At 41.2% G+C, this 20435-nt stretch overlaps 1 long non-coding RNA gene across 1 annotated transcript in view; it reads left to right on the top strand.

Moving 5' to 3' along the window:
• LOC104667987 overlaps positions 1–20435 on the top strand; it is a 120253-nt gene that overhangs the window by 96946 nt on the left and 2872 nt on the right. Inside the window, exons 2-5 of the long non-coding RNA XR_748754.2 lie at positions 4611–4971; positions 7000–7063; positions 8299–8418; positions 17350–17491. This is a non-coding gene — a long non-coding RNA (uncharacterized LOC104667987). The remainder of the gene's footprint in view (positions 1–4610; positions 4972–6999; positions 7064–8298; positions 8419–17349; positions 17492–20435) is intronic.

The raw sequence follows: 20435 nt of genomic DNA, 5'->3' as shown, positions 1-20435 counted from the left end.
CAATCATAACATGAAGAACTCTCTCAGGGCCACATTTCTAGGGTTGACCAAGGGCCATTCATGGTTCCTTTGGAGAGAGCAAGGAGTAAACCACCAGACCTGCTCTGTTCACTCTTTCCTCTCAAGTCACCTCTCTAAAGCCTTACTTCTCCCTATCTGTAAAATGGGAAGATAAGTGTACTTTTTTCATAGGGTTGTTGTGAGAAGTAAGTAAAGCTTTCAGCATTATTTTTGGCTTATCTTTTTTGCTCAATAACTATTCACTATTAATAATATTAAACATGTTCCCCCTCTGTGACATAAGGATAATAGTACCTGTTTCATTGGTTAATGCAAGAATAAAATATAGTTCTAGTATACAGAAAATTGGTTCAAGGCTTGGCCCAAAACAGGAGCTAAAATTCCTAGTAATTTTGCTGCCTACTATAACCCCATTATCTAGAAGAAAACATGATTAATATTTTGTTATATATGCCTTCCACTCAACATATTAACAATTAACTTACATGCTTTTTCAATAAAGCAGTGAAAACATTAACACCTTTTTCAAAGCAGACATACACAATTGTCTTTTAAATTGGTGATGGCAGCAGAATCTGTGGAAACTGCCATGTCTGAAGTGCCCGGGAGGTCGCAGCCAATGCTGGAAAGTATACAGCTGTTGCAGCCACGTGAAGCAGGACCATCACTCAGCCTCCTCTTCCTCCCTGGGGCCGTGAATGTTTCTAAGATTAGGATCTGTGAACAGGTGCTCCCTTCACTTTCCCTCTTTCATCCAACGAATGTGTTTTTTCTGCATAGAAAACACAGTTCCAGGCACTATGGAGCAAGAGCTGCAGAGTCCTGCTCCTTATGGAGATTGTGAAATGCGGCAATGACTGGAAAATGTCAGTAGCTCAGGCAGGCCTCTGGCTTTGTGAGTAATAGAAGCCTCTCAACCTTGGAGTCCACCGGGAGGTTGTCAGTCAAAGCACTTACCAGGGCATGCTCAGTGCGAACACCCTCAGAACAATACTTTCTGGGTGACCAAGATTTTAGTGCTGATAATACACATGGCCGCCTTCTAAAGGAAGAATTCTTCTCCTAGGAAAGACAGAGTAACACGGCTGTTGATAGGCTCGCCGTTGTCTGTGGTTCACTAGGTATCAGCAGTCTCCTTTTGTTTGTTTGCTTCATGAATGAACATGATTTTTTTGGCTCACCTTTCCCCCAAGCCGAATCATTAATTATTGTTCATATTAATTTGAAAAGCCAGGAAAAAAATAGCTTCATGGTGACCTTTAAAAATGTGTCTCCTGCTTTTTACCCGATTTCATATGAGAACACCTGTTTTAATTTAGGTACCTTTAAATTGTGTATGGTGTTTTTGGAATTTACCTATTGGATAAAGCTGGAAATGAGTGAATGATTCTGGTTTTTTACTTCAGTTTTTTTCTCACATAGTTGAAGTTATACTGTATTCAATATTTTAAAATTGTTACCAATTACTTCAAGTCCCAATCTTGGTAATGGTTCACAAGTAGTTTTCCATGTCATTAAAATTGTCTTTTAAATATTTAGCTGATTTTGTTGGAGCACAACACGGATTCCTTGTACCCATGAAGTATCCTCTTTTTTTTTTTTTTTTTTTTTTTTGAGACAGAGTCTCGCTCTGTCCCCAGGCAGGAGTGCAGTGTCACGATCTCGGCTCACTGCAACCTCCACCACCACACCTGGCTAATTTTTGTATTTTTAGTAGAGACGGGGTTTCACCATGTTGGCCAGGCCGGTCTCGAACTACTGCCTCAGGTGATCTACTCGCCTCAGCCTCCCAACATTCTGGAATTACAGGCATGAGCCACCACGGCTGGTCTTTTTTTTTTTTTTTTTTTTATCTTTTTGAGACAGAGTCAGCTCTGTCACCCAGGCTGGAGTATAGTGGCATGATCTCTGCTCACTGCAATCTCCGCCTCCTGGGTTCAAGTGATTCTCCTGCCTCAGCCTGCCAAGTAGCTGGGATGACAGGCATGCACCAGCATGCCTGGCTCATTTTTGTATTTTTAGTAGAAATGGGGTTTTACCATGTTGGCCAGGCTGGTCTCGAACTCCTGACCTCAGGTGATCCACCCGCCTCAGCCTCTCAAAGTGCTGGGATTACAGGTGTGAGCCACCACACCCAGCCTAGTATCCTCTTGATACCAAAAAAGGCCTTCCAGCTTTTATACCGCAATCCACAGGAAGAAATACATCATACATTGTGATTCTGTACACACAAACTGACACATACACATTGCTGAAACAGAAGTTTCATGAGACAGTACTTCCCCTTTCTACATGATATGCACTCTGCTATATTCTTTTTTATTCATTTTTTAAATTAAAAAATGTTGGTCAAATATACCGGGTGAAATGAGTTATTACTCAATGTTTCTGAGCTTCCAAACTGGGGCAAAAGAGAGTCTATACCTCTCTGCCTTTTCTTTTTTCCCACACTCCATTTGTCTTGGTCGGTTTTCCCTGAAAGCAGAGCCGGAGGTAAGGATCGGGATGCTGGTTGTTTATTTGGAAGGTGATTCCAGGAAACAGAAGTGCAGAAGTGAGAACAGGGAAGAAATGGGAAAGAAGGAAAAGCTAAAACGAAGTGTGTTGTTGCACTAGTTGCCATTGGGCAATTGGGGTTCAGTCTTACTGAGGAACTTCTGGGGATGTTGGGTAGAAGGCACCTCAGAATGGTGCTTCCAAAGGATGGGATGCTGGGAGGTTTATTCACTGACTCTCATTTTCCATTGGTTGAGGTATCCAACCCACTCCCCAGTGTGGCTGCAGAGAAATGGAGAGATGAAAGGTGGGCCCTGCTACGGACTATCATCATGGATGGAAGCCTCTACTTAGGCTCCACAGCACCATAAGCAAGCCAAGGGCACATAATGTGGAGCACAAAGGGCAGCTGCTGCTTCCTCTGAGCAGGGGTGAACTCCAAGATTCCCTACCCAGTACACCATATCTTCCTCTTACCTAGACAGGCAATCTCGAGGTCTCATTTCCATGGCAGAGAGAAAGAACTTGAAGAACTGACTCCGCTAGGATTGGCCCTTAACCTATTAACATAGTTTAGAAAACTCTTCTATCAGCAGGGCCCGATAGCTCCTGCCTATAATCCCAGCACTTTGGGATGCCAAGGCAGGCAGATCACCTGAGCTCGGGAGTTTGAAACCAACCTGACCAACGTGGCAAAACCTCATCTCTACTAAAATTACAAAAATTAGTCGGGCATGGTGGTGAATGCCTATAGTCCCAGCTACTCAGGAGGCTGAGGCAGGAGAATCGCTTGAACCCGGAAGGCGGAGGTTGCATTAAGCCGAGATCAAGCCACTGCACTCAAGCCTGAGCAACAGAGCAAAACTTTGTCTCAAAAAAAAAAACGATAAGATAATTATTCTGTCTTTCTCAACAAAGTTATTTTCCTGCTGTGGATTCAGACAGAAATCTAATTCCAGCTGAGGGTAGAAATGTCTTCTAGATTGGGAGTACCCCTCCCTTCCACTTATGCCCATTGTTGCCTCAGTGAGTGGGGGGATTTGAAAATATGTAAATAACTCTAAACCTAGTTCCAAAATGTTATCTCTCTTGCTTTAACTGGGACTTCTATGTATTTGTTAAATACAATGGATATATCATAATTTATTTAACTACTTTCCTAATGTTGGACATTGAGTTTGTTTTCATTTTTTTTTGGTATCATACGTAATGTTATAGTAAACATCACTGTGCATAATTCTTTGTTTGGGTCTCATTTTACCAAGATAGACACCTCAGAGTGAAAATAGAGAGCTAAAGGTATAAAAACTATAAAAACTTTTAATCTATGTTGACCAATTGCTCTACAAAATGTGTAGATGTAACCAATTTACCTTCCCACCAGTCATGTGTACGTATCGGGCAATCTCAAAAACATTTAAAAAAAATTCTCAATGTTGAAAAATTTAAAAACATAAAAAAGCATAAATCATCATCATAATAAATAACCCATAATCCTGGCCTGGCGCAGTGGCTCACGCCTGTAATCCCAGCACTTTGGGAGGCCGAGGAGGGCAGATCACAAGGTCAGGAGATGGAGACCATCCTGGCTAACATGATGAAACCCCGTCTCTACTAAAAATACAAAAAATTAGCTGGGTGTGGTGGTGGGCGCCTGAAGTCCCCGCTACTCAGGAGGCTGAGGCAGAATGGTGTGAACCCAGGAGGCAGAGCTTGCAGTTAATTGAGATCACATCACTGCACTCCAGCTTGGGCAACACAACAAGCCTCCATCTCAAAAAAAACCACGAAAAACAAAACAAAACGAAAAAACATAATCCTGAGACAGGCACTATCAACATTTTAATGTATTACATAGCCGTATTCATTCATATATAATGTATATGTCTAACTTAATGACAAAATAGACATACCACATACAGAGTTTTATATTCTTCTCATTTAATATTATGTTCTATTTTTTTAGAAAGATAATTTTAAATGGTTGCAAAATGTTTCATCTGTGTCAGTTAGGACTTGTGTTTGGCTGCTATTAACAGAGTTTGACTAGCATAAGCATATAATGGTTTATTATTTTTTTCTCATATAATGAGACATCTGAAAGGAGGCAGTTGTTGGCTTTGTTACAGTGGTTCAAGAATGTCAGAATTGCAGTCACTACAATTCTCCTGGCTTTTCTCTCATGGTCCCCAAATGACTTCTGGAGTTTCAGCCATCATATCAGTGATCAAGGCAGCTGGATCCAGGCAGTAATCCAGGCAATTGGAAGTCCCACCCAAGGACTTCTGCTCTTATCTCATTGGTCATCTTTGTCTGAAAGGAAAGCTGTGAAATACAGTATTATTAATAAGCACGTTGCTGGCTCCAATAATATAGAGTCTTGTTAACAACAAAGAAGAGGAGAATGGAGATTGAGCAACCAGCAAGCAGTCTCAGCCACACCATCAAATGGAGGTAATATATTTATTTAACCAATCCCCTATGGAGGGGTTTTAAGTTTTTTCTAATGTTCACCATTTTACCAATTAACATGATCAGCATCTCTGCACAAATATCTTTGCATCTTTTATTATTTCCTTATGATAAATTCCCAGATGGAATTAATAAATCAAATCATAGATTGCAAAATTGCTTTCCAGAAAGGTTCTACCAATTTACATTCTGACCAGCAACATATAAAACTGTTGGGCAGTCTTTCTGAGAGTCATTTATTGAACACTTGCTTTCTGTTTAACTCCAGATGGTCCCTTGTGATTCTTTTTTGAATATTAATATCATTCACAAATATTAGGAAATGCAATCAATCCTTAAATAGAATACGTCAAAATGGCAATTGCTGAGCACTATGCCTTTTATTTAATTAAATATACACCAAAAAATATTTCTCAGAGAATGAGCCTGCAAGGTGACAGGCACATTTTGGACTCGTATTTTCTTTTATTCTGACATTTGAAGAAGTCAGTCAATGAGATGGTTTTGATACCAACAATGACAGGGGGCCACAGGAGAAAAGATGACAAGAAAGACCTATCTGAGAACCCAATAACATACCTAAATCAATTTAAGAACTTTAAAGTTTAATATTAGAAGCTGTTATGGAAGATATGAATTTTAACACAACTATAGCTATTCTGCAAACCAATGCAATTTTAGCAAAGTTTGGAAACCCCATCTACTGAGTTGCGTTCTAATGGAACTAATGTTGATAGAAACAATGTATGGCTAAATCATGGAGCTGGATTCCTCCACAGTTCCAAGCAAGAGTCAAATTCTGAGATATTTAGAGGTGTATACAGATAGTATGTTCTTGAAAATTTATACTTTAAATAAATTTCTGGTACATTAAATAGAAAATTTCAGTATATTTGTGGAACTCAACTGAAAATAACTCACAGTAGCCCCTGTTCAGTTAATGTAGTAGAATTAAAAAGTGATAGCAGGAAATGCTTTAGTAAAGAAGACCACTTTTTACACAAGAATAATCACCTGATAATTTGTGTCTTATGAGTTCGGTTCGGACATCAAGTTTCTTTAAAACCAAACAGGGCTTTAATTTCTGTCAAAATTTCAAAGAGCATTAGCTTTCCTTGCCCAATCAAAGATGAAAACCACTGGAAAAATTATCATTGCATGTGTGTTTTTAGAATTTAGAGTCTGTGTTACTACATAGTGCTGTGTGTGCATGGCCATCTGGGTCCCCAGAACATCATCACACACACAACTATTTTATGTGGAATGTAGCTTGACACTCTAGAGCAGATTTTACAGACCAAGTCTCCAGCCCAGAGAGCAGGGGCCATCAGTTGTTCAGGAGGGAACAGTCTAACAGCACAGAGTTGCTTCCTACCTCCCTGTGGCCCAAGCAGTTCCAGAGTTTAACACTAGACCTGCTGGCAGGGCATGGTGGCTCACACCTGTAATCCCAGCACTTTGGGAGGCTGAGATGGGTGGATTATCTAAGGTCAGGAGTTCAAGACTAGCCTGGTCAGCATGGTGAAACCCTGTCTCTACTAAAAATACAAAAAATTAGCCAGGGATAGTGGTGCACACCTGTAATCCCAGCTACTTGGGAGGCTGAGACAGGAGAATCACTTGAACCCAGGAGGCGGAGATTGTAGTGAGCCGAGATCGTGCCATTGCACTCCAGCCTGGGTGACAGAGCAAGACTCCATCTCAAAAAAACAAACAAACAAACAAACAAACAAAAAAACCCTGGACCTGATAATAAGGTTTGACTAGTGTCCTCACCCAAATCTCCTCATCTCAGTTGTTATTCCCATAATCCTCACGTGTCAAGGGCGGGACCTGGTGGGAAGTGATTGGATCATGGGGGTAGTTCCTCAATGATGTTCTTGTGATAGTGAGTTCTCACAAGATTTTATCCTTTCATAAGTGTTTAACAGTTTTCTCTCTCTCTCTCTTCTCTCCTCTCTCTCCCCGCTCTCTCTCTATTTCTCTCTCTCTCGCCTGCCACCATCTAAGAAGTGCCTGTTTCCCATTCTGCCTGATTTTAAGTTTCCTGAGGCCCCCCCAGCCATGCAGAACTGTGAGTCAATTAAATTTCTTTTCTTTATAAATTACCCAATCTCAGGTAGTATCTTTATAGCAGTGTGAAAATGGACTAATATACCTGCATAGAATAGGAGGTCAATAAATACTTGTTTTACTATGGTACAACCCAAATACAGTTTATCTCCAAGTGATAGGATTATATGTGACTTTTATTCATTTTTGCTTTTCTGTATTTTGTTAATTTCCCTCAAAGGTATACCTGGAGTATTTGTAACTAGGTAAAATAAAACAATTGTTTTTTCTAACGGCTGTGCACATAGCTGTACATTTGGAATAGTCAAGATTATGGTTCCTAGAAAATTTCTGCTGACTGTTGAAGTAGAAAAGTTAGAATACATTGTATCATAGTGAGTTGAGCATTGTTATTAAATATATTTAAACATTTGATATTTTATATTTTACATTAAATGTAACCCTTGAATTCAACTTTTGTTTCTAAGTATATATTAGGTAATAAAGAGAGACTGAAAGAAAATTAGTAAATGAATCAATCAATTGAACTGTAATTCCCTGCTTGAAGTATATCTTTGAGTTCCTTAAAACTGTTAATAAGGATGACAATAATATGTAAATTCTATAGTCTTGTATTTTTTACTAACACTTTATTTATATAATTAATAATTCAGAATGTCAGATTAGTTGTTTCAGTATTTGTGATTTTTCTGTTAAGTATTTACTTTTATCAATACCTAAGAAAATTATATGAAAAACTCTGATAGAGTCTCCTATCAAACTGAACAATTGCATATAGTTTAAACATTTTTGATGGCTTAGTTATAATATATTTAAATTCAGCTAAAATGAAATAAGCTTATATATGCAATCATGGTGTGCTGTAAATTCCTCTATCATTTTGTCACTACTCATTATTTCATTTTAATTTATTATTATTAGCTAACATTTGTCATATGTTTACTATATACCAAGCAGCATGCAGTTGTTTTCATATACTATCTCATGTAGTTCTTACAATATTTCTATGATATATATTATTATCTCTGCCTTAAGAAACTGAAGCACAAAGATAGAAATGACTCATCCAGTATTACAAAGCTAGTTGTTCAAATGGCAATGTCAGAATTTGGACCCAAGTCCATACATACCCTAATTCAGATTTTAATCACTATGTTCTACTATCTCCCAAGTGATTTTATATGTCTGTTTTCACACTAAGCTCATTAACAGCAAGGATTATGTCTTCCTCTGCAGCTCTGGTGCCTGGCCCACAGGAAGGTTTCAGTAAATATTGAAATAAACTGAACTTAGATTAAACTCTGGTGTCTAACTTAGGAAAAACAACAAGAGTTCTACAAAACTATTCCTTCACAAGTAATTTGCAGTTGTAGCTCACCTGATTTTTTTCCTGCTTTAAGCTGGTTTAACAACTTATTTCCTAACCCTGTAGGGAGGTGGATGAAAGATACGAACAGTTTATCACAAGAGGAGACTCTTAACATATGAAAAGATGTTCAACTTTACAAATAGTAAAAGAAATGTAAATTAAAACTACAATGAGGCCAGGCTGAGTGGCTCACACCTGTAATCTCAGCACTTTGGGAAGCTGAGGTGGGTGGATCATCTGAGGTCAGCAGTTCAAGATCAGCCTGGACAACATGGCGAAACCCCATCTCTACTAAAAATACAAAAATTAGCCAGGTGTGGTGGTGCATGCCTGTAATCCCAGCTACCAGTTGAGTCTGAAGCAGGAGAATTGCTTGAACCCAGGAGGCAGAAGTTGCTGTGAGCAGAGATCGCGCCACTGTACTCCAGCCTGGCAACAGAACAAGGCTCCATCTAAAAAAACCAAACCAAACAAAAAACTACAATGAGATAAGATTTCATAACAATCATAGTGACAGAAAGTAAAAAGTTTGGCAATGCTGTTGATGAAGTTGTAAAATAACACATAGTATTCTCATACATTTTGGTGGCAATGCAGAATGATACAACTGCACTGAAAGAAATTCATCAAAACCTAGCAAAGTATTTTTTTACCCTTTGATTCACAAATTCAACTTTTAAGAATTTACCCTAGGAGACTTCAGCTTCAAATTTACCCTTCAGTACCTGCTCTGGGGTAATGAACTGGACTCTTTAAGCATTTCTCCTCTACAGAGAGCACGATGTTAATTAACCTTTGTCAGTAGAGGGCACTGGAGGGACATTGCAGGAGAAATGGGGGCAATTTCTAGTTCTGGTAAGCTGCATTTTGCTTTTACTTTCTCTGTTGCACAACCTGTCAGTAGGGCAATGGCTGGGGTGGGAGTGGAGGCAGTAGAACGACAGTGGTGGAACCAGGTGGTACCTGAGTGCTTGGTCCCTCAGCAACCTCCAATTCCCAGCCTAGGCCTAATGACCAGCTTGCTGTGGGCCTCCTGGTGGGTACACTAAGTGGCTTCAGGTGGGTCCCTGACCATCTCTATGTACCTGTGTGCCTGAGGGTTGTTTCCTGCTATGACAAACTTTGGACCAGGGAACCCAGCAAATGCTGGGCTATGCAGTAGGCTGCAACCACACCTTCTTCAACTAGGTTTTAACCTCATTAAGAAGGTGGGGGTTTCCTTGCCAGCTCTGTGCTGGCTTTAGCACTCTCCCTAGGCCCTAGGGCATTCTTTTTTTTTTTTTTTTTTTTTTTTGAGATGGAGTCTGGCTCTATTGCCCAGGCTGGAGTGCAGTGGCACAATCTCAGCTCACTACAACCTCTGCCTCCTGGGTTCAAGTGATTCTCCTGCCTCAGCCCCCCAAGTAGCTGGGATAACAGGTGCCCACCATCACACCCGGTGAATTTTTGTATTTTTAGTAGAGATGGGGTTTCACCATGTTGGCCAGGCTGGTCTCAAACTCCTGACCTCAGGTGATCCGACTCCCTCAGCCTCCCAAAGTGCTGGGATTACATGTGTGAGCCACTGTGCCCGGCTGACCCTAGGGCATTCTTTAGAGCAGGGGTTGGCAAACTGTGTTCAAACCCCACAGTTTTCTGGCCAAATCCAGCTCCCTACCTGTTTTGTAAATAAAATGTTATTGAAATGCAGCCAGGTCCATTAATTTATGTATTGTCTATACAGCATTGAATGGTTATGATAGAGAAAGTATGGCCTAGAAAGCCTAATATATTCACTATCTGTCCCATTATAAAGAAGTTTGCCAGCCCAACTTTAGAGTTCTCTTTACATCTTTATATTATTGTATCATAGCTTAATGATTTAATATTAAATCTCTCCTATTTTAATTACTGCATGATCTCTGTGTCCAGACTGATACTACCTCTAACAATACAAAAATACCTACACAGCATTACTTGCAATTGAAAAGGTATATAAACAACCTAAAATCCCTGGCATGGAGATTGGTTTAATAAACTATGATATCAACACAATGGAGTGCTCTGCAGCTAGGGAAATGAATTAGGAGATCTCTATGAACTGATATGGGGTGATTTTCAGGGTATGTAATCAAGTAAAAAAAAAAAAAACAAAATACAAAAGAATATATATGGTATGCCATATGAGTAAGAAAGCTTATTTCTTAAAGAAAAACAAACAAAAAAACCAAAAAACATAGGAATGGCCGAGCGGGCATGGTGGCTCACTCCTGTAATCCCAGCACTTTGGGAGGCTGAGGCAGGTGGATCATGAGGTCAGCAGTTTGAGACCAGCCTGACTAAAATGGTGAAACCCCATCTCTACTAAAAATTAGCCAAGTGTGGTGGCACATAACTGTAATCCCAGCTACTCAGGAGGCTGAGGCAGAAGAATCGCTGGAACCCGGGAGGTGAGGTTGTAGTGAGCAGAGACCGTGCCATTGCACTCCAGCCTGGGTGACAGAGTGAGACTCCATCTCAAAAAATAAATAAATAAATAAAATGAAAAAATAAATAAATAAATAAACCATAGGAAATATATACTAAAAATTAATATATTATTATCCATAGACAGTGGATAAGAATAGAATGAAAGGAATAGAAGAGGAATTGATACTTCTATGAGTATATATTTTGTATAGTTTTTATTTTAAAACCATATTAATGCTCTAGAAATTCAAAAATAATATTAAATAAAAACAATTATGAGAAAAAATGCAAATTGAATGCAAACAGAAACCAATTAACTATATTTCAAATGAATAGCACATCTACATGGAAAATAAAATAATTTAAGTAACATTTGAATACAATACTTAGGCTAACTCAAAAAACAAAAAAAAAAGTAATAAAAACACTTAAACTCTGTTTACTAGGTTTTTTGTAGACCATAGTTACAGCAATTCTAAAACTATTTTGTGCATTGTAGAACTAAGCAAACAGGTACATACATGATGTGTTGGGAGCCAGGGTTCTCACTGTGGGATAAGGCAGATACAAATACAAAATGAGTGAAGACAAAAAAGAATCTAATTTGTTGCACTGGAATTGGAATACTCTACACAGACAGACAGATAGACAGATATTTCCTAGCTCTGTCCTCTAAAAGAATCTAGAAGCAGTAATACCAATAGCAATGAGCAACTAGTATCCAGATCTTGGTTTTTAAATACCACTCACACTAAAAGGAGTGAGGGCTTCTTGGAAAAATGCTGATTCCAGGGCTAGAGCAGTTAAAGTACAAGATGACTCTGAAACATCATGTGCCAGAAAATAAGAAAGTGCTCAAAAAATTAAGAGAATCTGTCAAAAGGCTATGGAAACTGCCCTTGAAGGGGCTTCTACTGGGAAAATATGAGCATCAAATAAACAATGATATTAATAGATTTTAGTCTATTAAGTTAAATATCTATTTATAGACTTAAAAATACATGCTAAAACTATAAAACTTTTTTTTTTCTTTTTTTTTTTTTTAGATGAGGTCTCATTGTGTCACCCAGGCTGGAGTGTAGAGGCACCATCACTGCTCACTGCAACTTCACTGCAGCTTCTAAACCCGGGGCTCAAGCCATCTTCTCACCTCAGCCTCCCAAGAAGCTGGGACCACAGACATGTGCCACCATGGCCGGCTAATTTTTATTTTTCTTGTAGAGACAGAGTCTCACTATGTTGCCCAGGCTGGTCTTGAATGCATGGGCTCATGCAATTCTCCCAATTTGGCCTCCCATAGTGCTGAGATAACAGGCACGAGCCACCACACCTGGTCTATAAAACTTCTAACAGAAAACAGAAGAAAACCTTTGTGATATTGGAATAGACAAAGATTTCTCATATAGGACAAAAAAGGAAAAGAATACAAACAACAACTATATGTGATCCTGGATTGAAAAAAAAAAAAAAAAGCCTATAAAGGACAACATTGGGACAATTTGAAAATTTGAATATAGGCTGGGCACGGTGGCTCATGCCTGTAATCTCAGCACTTTGGGAGGTTGAGGCAGGTGGAACACCTGAGGTCAGGGGTTCAAGACCAGCCTGACCAACATGGTGAAACTCCATCTCTACTAAAAATATAACAAATTAGCTGGGCGCGGTGGCAGGTGCCTGTAATCCCAGCTACTTGGGAGGCTGAGGCTGGAGAATTGCTTGAACCTGGGAGGCAGAGGTTGCAGTGAGCTGAGATCATGTCATTGCACTCCAGCCTGGGTGACAGCATGAGACTTCATCTCAAAAAAGAAAAGGAGAGAGAGAGAGAGAGAAGAAAGAAAGAAAATTTGAATATAAACTATGGATCTACTACTGCTGCCACCATCCCCGCCCTTAGTAATAATAACAACAGCAGATATACAACGGATGTGGCAAAACGTTAACTGGTCAATATAGGTGAAGGACTGTGATTTCTTTTCATGGCTGCTTATGGTTGCTGGGTTGCATTAATAATCAGCGACTCTTGCAGTAAGTGCACACCCTTTGCTATTTATTGGCTATGGATTTATTCATTCCTTTATTTCCATCTTCTCAGGTGCTGGGCTAGGTGCCATCTAAATGTTACCCCATTTAATTTTCACAAAAATCTTGTGAAGTAGATTTTATTTCCTCCACTTATACACAGTTGAGACAAATGAGGCTCAAAGAGGTGACTTGCCCAAAGTCGATGTCAGTAAATTACAAAGCAATCATTGCAACCTAGGACTTCAGGTTCAGTGTTCATTTCACATCAGTTCAGGCCTCAGGGGCCCAACATTGTGACCATCAACAGATGTTGCAGAATCAGAAAGCAAAACATAGCAGCTCTGAGAGGTTAGAGGAGAGGGCCTTTGAACACAGATTCTGTGGGAATTCAGCAATTAGAAAACATAGTTTAATAATGTTAGAACAAATGAATAAAGAGTTAATGTTCATATCACTACTTCCCTAAATGATCTACAGTTTTATATTATTTTCTTTTCATCAGGCTATAGGTTGCTTCACACATGTACCATTATTATTTACTGACCTACATAAATATCCTCTACAAATATTAATATGCCTCAGATTTTATGTGTTTATGTGTTTTTAAACATCCTGTTATATAGAAACATGAAGGAAACAGACAAAAAACAATTCCACTGATATTTTAAAAAGAAACATATGTATATGATTAAAATTTCCAAAATATTGTTTATTTTCTTTATTCCATTAACAAATACATTCCTAGAACATGTAGCCTATGACTTTCTTTTCTTTTTTTTTTTTTTTTTTTTTTTTTTTTTTTTTTTTTGAGACGGAGTCTCGCTCTGTCGCCCGGGCTGGAGTGCAGTGGCCGGATCTCAGCTCACTGCAAGCTCCGCCTCCCGGGTTTACGCCATTCTCCTGCCTCAGCCTCCCGAGTAGCTGGGACTACAGGCGCCCGCCACCTCACCCGGCTAGTTTTTTGTATTTTTTAGTAGAGACGGGGTTTCACCATGTAAGCCAGGATGGTCTCGATCTTCTGACCTCGTGATCCGCCCGTCTCGGCCTCCCAAAGCGCTGGGATTACAGGCTTGAGCCACCGCGCCCGGCCGACTTTCTTTTCTAGCAGCTGTAGGGGATTCCCTTGTAAGGTATGGCTTGGGTGCATATGTATGTGTGAATGTGCATATGTGTACAGGTTTCCATGTGTGTTTATGTGTTTGTATAGGTTTGTATATGTATGTGTGTGTAGGCTTATATGTGTGTATGTTTGTGTATGTATGTGGGTTTCTGTGTGTGTGTGCTTATGACTATAACCACTGGCTGCCACTGGATGTGACTATGTTTGTCTCATCCATGAGTTTTCAGGCTCTGAGAAGCACAAGAATCATGTCTGATTGACTTTCAATACTCAGCAACTGAGCAAGGAGCCTGGAGCTGAGGTTTATTGAGACATAACTTTCAATGGCACATAACAAGTTCTTTACATATGAAGAGCAGTGGTAAAGACCATGAGCTCAGACTACCTGGGTTCAAATCTACTACTGTGTGGTCTGGGGAGGCTCCTGGGAAAGTTTCTTAGCCTTCCTTGCCTCTGTTTCCTCCTGCTTAGGTTCCCTTGCAGTAGAACCTGATAAAGGTTTGGGGGACAAGTGATTTATTTTTTGACTCACAGTCCAAAGGCAGGAAGGGAAGAGGGAAGTTGGGAGCTAAGTAAAGATGTGGTCTCAACTGGGTCCAGCTTCAGTTTGATCCTCAGGGAGCTCTTGAATCACAAAGTGAATCCTACATTAAGGCAAGGGCTAGCTTTTTTTTTTTTTTTTGACAGAATCTTGCTTTGTTGCCCAGGCTGGAGTGCAGTGGCGCAATCTCAGCTAACTGCAACCTCCGCCTCCCAGGCTTAAGCGATTCTCCTGCCTCAGCCTCTTGAGTAGCTGGGATTATAGATGGCCACCATGATGCCTGGACACCTGGCTAATTTTTTTTTTTTTTTTTTTTTTTTTTTTTTTTTTTTTGAGAAGGAGTCTCGCTCTGTTGCCAGGCTGGAGTGCAGTGGTGCAATCTCAGCTCACTGCAACCTCCACCTCCTGGGTTCAAGTGATTCTCATGTCTCAGCCTCCCAAGTAGCTGGGATTACAGGCATGCACCACCAAGCTACTGTTGTATTTTTAGTAGAGACAGGGTTTCGCCATGTTGGCCAGGCTGGTCTTGAATTCCTGACCTCAGGTGATCCACCGGCCTCGGCCTCCCAAAGTGCTGAGATTACAGGCCACCACTAGGGCTAGCTTTTTATGCCTCTTTGTTCTTTAATCATTGGTTGCTGACTGTCCCCCAGGGTTGGTGTGGGGTATAATCTCTGGGGCGGCTTCTGTTAGACTGAAGGCAATTCTCCAGAGAAAAGGGAGCTGTAAACCTTTAGCAACCAACACTTTACGGTAGCTTGGAGAGGTGTGCACCTGCCTGGTAAAAGGGATGCGAGAGACCAACAGCATCCTACAATCAGAACTTCACAAGGCCATTGTCAGGGTTAAACATGATACTCCATGTAAAGCACTAGAATAATCAGAACAAGTAACATTTATTTGCATGCTTAAGCCAAGCATTGTTCTAAGTTATTTTCCCACAGAAAACTATCTAATATACAAGAAACCCTTTCTTTTTCTAACTTATAAGTTAAAAAATTCTAAACTTACAGAAAAGTTAAAAGAATAGTATAATGGGCCAGGTGCGGTGGCTCATACCTGTAACCCCAGCACATTGGGAGGCTGAGTTCAGAGGATCACTTGAGGTCAGGAGTTTGAGATCAGCCTGGATAACATAGTGAAACCACGTTTCTACTAAAAGTACAGAAATTAGCTGGGTGTGGTGGCAGGCGCCTGTAATCCCAGGTATTCAGGAGGCTGAGGGAAGAGAATCGCTTGAACCTGGGAGACAGGTGGTTGCAGTGAGCCAAGATGGTGCCACTGCACTCCAGCCTGGGCGGCTGAGTGAGACTCTGTCTCAAAAAAAACAAAAATTAAAAAACAAAAATAATAATCATACATACCATGTGCCCAGAAAGCAGAAATCCAGCAACATTCAGAGGGAACTATTGACTCACAGAAATATGGGAAGGAGTGGAATTCTGTTCAGTAAGGATCTTTGGGAGGGTGAATTACCATGACCAAAGACAGCCTAGAGTCTTCTCCCATGTCTCATCCTACATATCAACAATACATATCTATCTCTAAGGAACTGGTTCTCCAAGAAAATCTCCTTTTCCAAGGTCTCCATTTGTTCCTTGTCACCCACAGGGTAAACTCCAGACTCCTGTGTTATGGCCATTCTGGCTGCTGCTCTAACTGTGCCCATAGGAGAATTTAGACACATCAAGTCATGCTGTGGGAACAGGCAATGGCAGAGGCTTTCCTAGGGACTCTAAGAAGAGAAATCGAGGGACCTTGGGGATAAAAGATGGGAAAAACACACTGCATGCGAGCTTAATCTAATACCTATGCCTGGGTATAGCATTGTGCTTGTTATTGAGATGGGCTAATACCAGATTCCTAAGCAAGGGAGTTGACTGCAAAGATCCAAAGGTTCTTTTTACAAAAAAATATCTGGAAGTTCAAGGCAGCCTTGTTTTTGGATGTGGGTAATACAAAGGGTAGCGGAAAGAGATTGCCTCCTCTTCAGTGGGGAGCTGGCTGGACATCTCCACACTGGTATGTTATCAGGGTTGGAAATGCAGGCTTGGGTCCAGCTCAACAGGCTCCTTGGTGCAGTGTGGTTTGGGCAGATACGGGTGGAAGATGACACTGAGGGCTTTGATAGCAAAGGAAGCACCAGGGCCTTGGCAGTGTGGTGAATGCCTGAGGCAGTGGCTGCACCTGTGCCCATGGAAAGATGGAGCAAGTGAAGAGGAAAATGGGCCTTCCACAATGCAGTCAGAGAATTTAGTTCTCTGGTACAGGTAGATATAAGATGACGCTGGGGGTAAGATGTAAGATGAAGCACCAAGTGTCCTGGCAGTGTGTTGACATCAGAGGCGATGACTGGACCTGTGCCCAAGGAAAGATGGAACAAGTGAAGAGAAAAATAAGCATTTCACAATGCAATCAGAGACCTGGGTTCGTAGGTACACAGAGGGCCTACCCTGACCCTGATTAATCCAGAGTAATTAATTCATCCACTTAATAGTTACTGGACATTTGCTGTTTAGGTAGTAAATGAAACAGACAACATTCTTGACACCAAAAAGCTTATATTCCAATGACAGAAACTGACAAAAAGCCAGATAACAAATATATAAGCAATTTCAAATAGTAGTAAGTGCTCTTAGAAAATTAAAAACAGACATATATGTGTGTGTGTGTGTGTGTGTGTGTGTGTGTGTGTGTGTATTAGCATATTAGGAGAGAAGCTTTACACCTTTTCAATTGTGAATCAGAGTGAAATTACATTATTATAATCCTACTTTTTACTCCTAGGCTGTTGTAGCAGGGAGACCCTCAAGGCCATCTACAATATCACCACAACTCTCATAGAGCTGCCTGTGAGGGATGACAAGAAGGAAGTAGGCTGAGACCCAAGGTCTGGGTCAGGGGACTAATGCTGTTGTCACCAAGAAGGGTATAAAAAAGCTATTACTGCAGTGGCTAAAGGGACATTTGAAATCTTTGTTCTAGTCCAGGCTGGCACTGGTGTCCACGGGCCCACCCAGGTGTATAACGAGGAATCTCTGGTCACAGAAGCTTTCAGTGACAAGTGGGTAGAAGGTCTTGGATCTAAGAGGGTCCATCCTGGAAGAAGCAGGACTATGACTATGGCAGGTGCCCACAGAAGAGTCCAATATCCTGGAGTAGGCGAGGGTTATGAAAGTTGTCAAGCACTCTTGTTAAATTATTCATTTAATAAATATTTATTAAACTCCTGCTATGTGATAGGCTTGTGTTATGTGTTAGGAATACCGTGATAAACTGTCAGTCAAAGACCCTTCCCTGATGGAGCTTATATTCCACCAGATCCCAGCCTAGAGAGCTGTGGATTGATCTTAGTTAAGAACTACAGGAGAATCTAGGAATATGTCTGGTTGTAGAAACTGGTCAGGTATCCTGGATGGTATCCGCAGTTTCATGGGCCCATAGAGAGATGCTGAGAACTTCATCCAAGAGAAAGGACTGAAGAAGAGGTGAGAATGGAGTCCTAGAACACCATCAGAACTGGTTTTCATTGAGCAAGAATGGGTGTTGAAAGCAAGCTATCCATGGCTTAACAGGGTTGGGGTCAGCTAGTGTCCACCCAGAATGCTGCTCAGCTAACACAACATGTAGCCAGCAGCCTAAGAAAAGAATCACAGACACTCCAGCCCCTCTTGCTCTGGCTTCTTCTCTTACTCTCACTACCACTCTCTACTTTCCCCCACCAAATTCATCATGGGGATGGCCCTCAGACTTGATGATTGAATAATGCTTCTTCTGTTTTGGCCCTTGGCTGGTTGGACTTAGCTCGTACTGATTCTCAGACTTTTCAGGTTTTTCACCAGGATAAAATTCCTACCCTGAATATTCTTGGCTCCAGGCCTTCATACCCACCCACCTGGCCTGCATTCTTGGTCCAACACACAGCAACAACCTTTAAGAGAGGGCTGATCATTTTGTCATGAACCCACTGCTCCAAGGGCAAGCCTGTTGCTATGGCAACATGGATGCTCTAGCAGGCTCACGGCTGTCACTCTGCTTTGGGACTAAGGACTTAGGGAGGGGAACACTAGCCTCCTTGGGGAGACAACAGCCCTTGTGGGCCAATTACCAGAAAAGAGAGCAAAATGCCTCCCTCACCCTGCCCTAGCAGGCCCTGTGGCCTTCAGTTCCTCTCTGCCTCCTTCAGGTTGCTTCTATTTCTGACTCCAGAGAGATTTAAAGGGAATCCAGAGAAATTGCCAGGTTTCATTATTCAGCTTTAAACCTGCACGTGGATTCTCTAGAGAGCCAAAAGGGATGACATCTCTCCTTTTTTTCCTAACCAAGGATGTGGAAAGATGATGGTCCCACTGGTACAACCTGGTAATCCCTCTGGGAAGATAACAAGGTTTCTGACCTCAAAGAGACTTGCAGACCAAATCTTCCATGGATCTCACTTCTGTTCATGCTGGTCTAGGTTCAAAGTATAGCCTCTACCCCTATGCCCATGTAGTCAACTGATCCACTTCCGTGCTATCATCCTCATGAAGCTTTGTACATCTTTCTGCCCCAGGCTTCCATCTCTTCTCTCCTCATTCTCTTCCACTCTGGCCTGTTGAATCCTTTCTCCATAGCTAGCAAACTGCCATACCTGTACAGTTTCTTTTCTAACACTCTCATCTCCTTCCTCCTACCTTGGGAAAGCTGGCCTCTTCCCTTGGAGCACTGCTTTCCCTGCACCCCTCGTACCTTTGTATTTCAGTCCAACAAGGTGGGTTAATATCTATGAGGAATATAATAGATCATGAACAATAGAAAAGTCACTAACACTGGTTTCATTAAGTAGGGCTCATTGTTCACATAACCAGATACCTGGTTAAAGATGGCTGTTAGTATTGGTTCAGTGGCCAGTTGAAATCAGGACTCACATCTCTGGGGTTGTCTTGCCTTTTCTTCATACCATATTTCTTTCTTTCTTTCTTTCTTTTCTTTTCTTTTCTTTCTTTTCTTTTCTTTCTTTTCTTTTCTTTTTTTTTTTTTTTTTTTTTTTTTGAGGTGGAGTCTCGCTCTGTCGCCCTTGCTGGAGTGCGGTGGTGCTATCTCCACTCACTGCTCTGCCTCCCTGGTTCATGCCATTCTCCTGCCTCAGCCTCCCGAGTAGCCGAGACCACAGGTGCCTGCTACCACGCTGGACTAATTTTTTATTTTTAGTAGAGACTGGGGTTTCACTGTGTTAGCCAGGATGGTCTCGATCTCCTGACCTCGTGATCTGCCCACCTCCGTCTCCCAAAGTGCTGGGATTACAGGCATGAGCCACCATGTCCGGCCCCATATTTCTAACCTCTTGGTCACAATATGGACCTTGTAGTCTAGACTTCATGTCTAAATTCCAGGTGAGAAGAGAAAAGGAGTTAAAGGGTGTTGCCTGCATCAGGAAAGAAAAACATTATCAGAATCCCTAGAGAAGTTAAGCTTGTGTCTCATTGGCTAGAAGTGTGCCACATGGCATCCCTAGATGTAAGGTAATCTAGGAAGGTAGGTATATTTAGCTGGCATATTGTACCCCAGAACAAATTCAGGATTTCGTTACTAAGGAAGAAAAGGGATAAAGATAAAGATATCGGGCAGAGAACAAGCAGTGTCTGCCACAGTGTCTGCTTCACTCCCCCACATTATATTTCACTGTCTTGTTAAAACCATTCTCCTTTGATCTTATGCCATTCAGCTATTCTGCCCTACCTCCCCCCATCCACTGTTGGTGCTGTCATCTACTGGGGGGTCCTCGCATTCATTATGTACCTTGGCAATGGGCAAAAAGCCCACCATTCTGCAGGGCAAGCCAGTTGCCTGCCTCCTACACACAAGCCTTGATCCGTCTTGACGACAACTTGGTT

The sequence above is a fragment of the Rhinopithecus roxellana genome, chromosome 1 (genome assembly GCF_007565055.1).
Source record: "Rhinopithecus roxellana isolate Shanxi Qingling chromosome 1, ASM756505v1, whole genome shotgun sequence".
Classification (NCBI taxonomy): domain Eukaryota; kingdom Metazoa; phylum Chordata; class Mammalia; order Primates; family Cercopithecidae; genus Rhinopithecus; species Rhinopithecus roxellana.
This window is presented reverse-complemented; position numbering and strand designations above follow the sequence as displayed.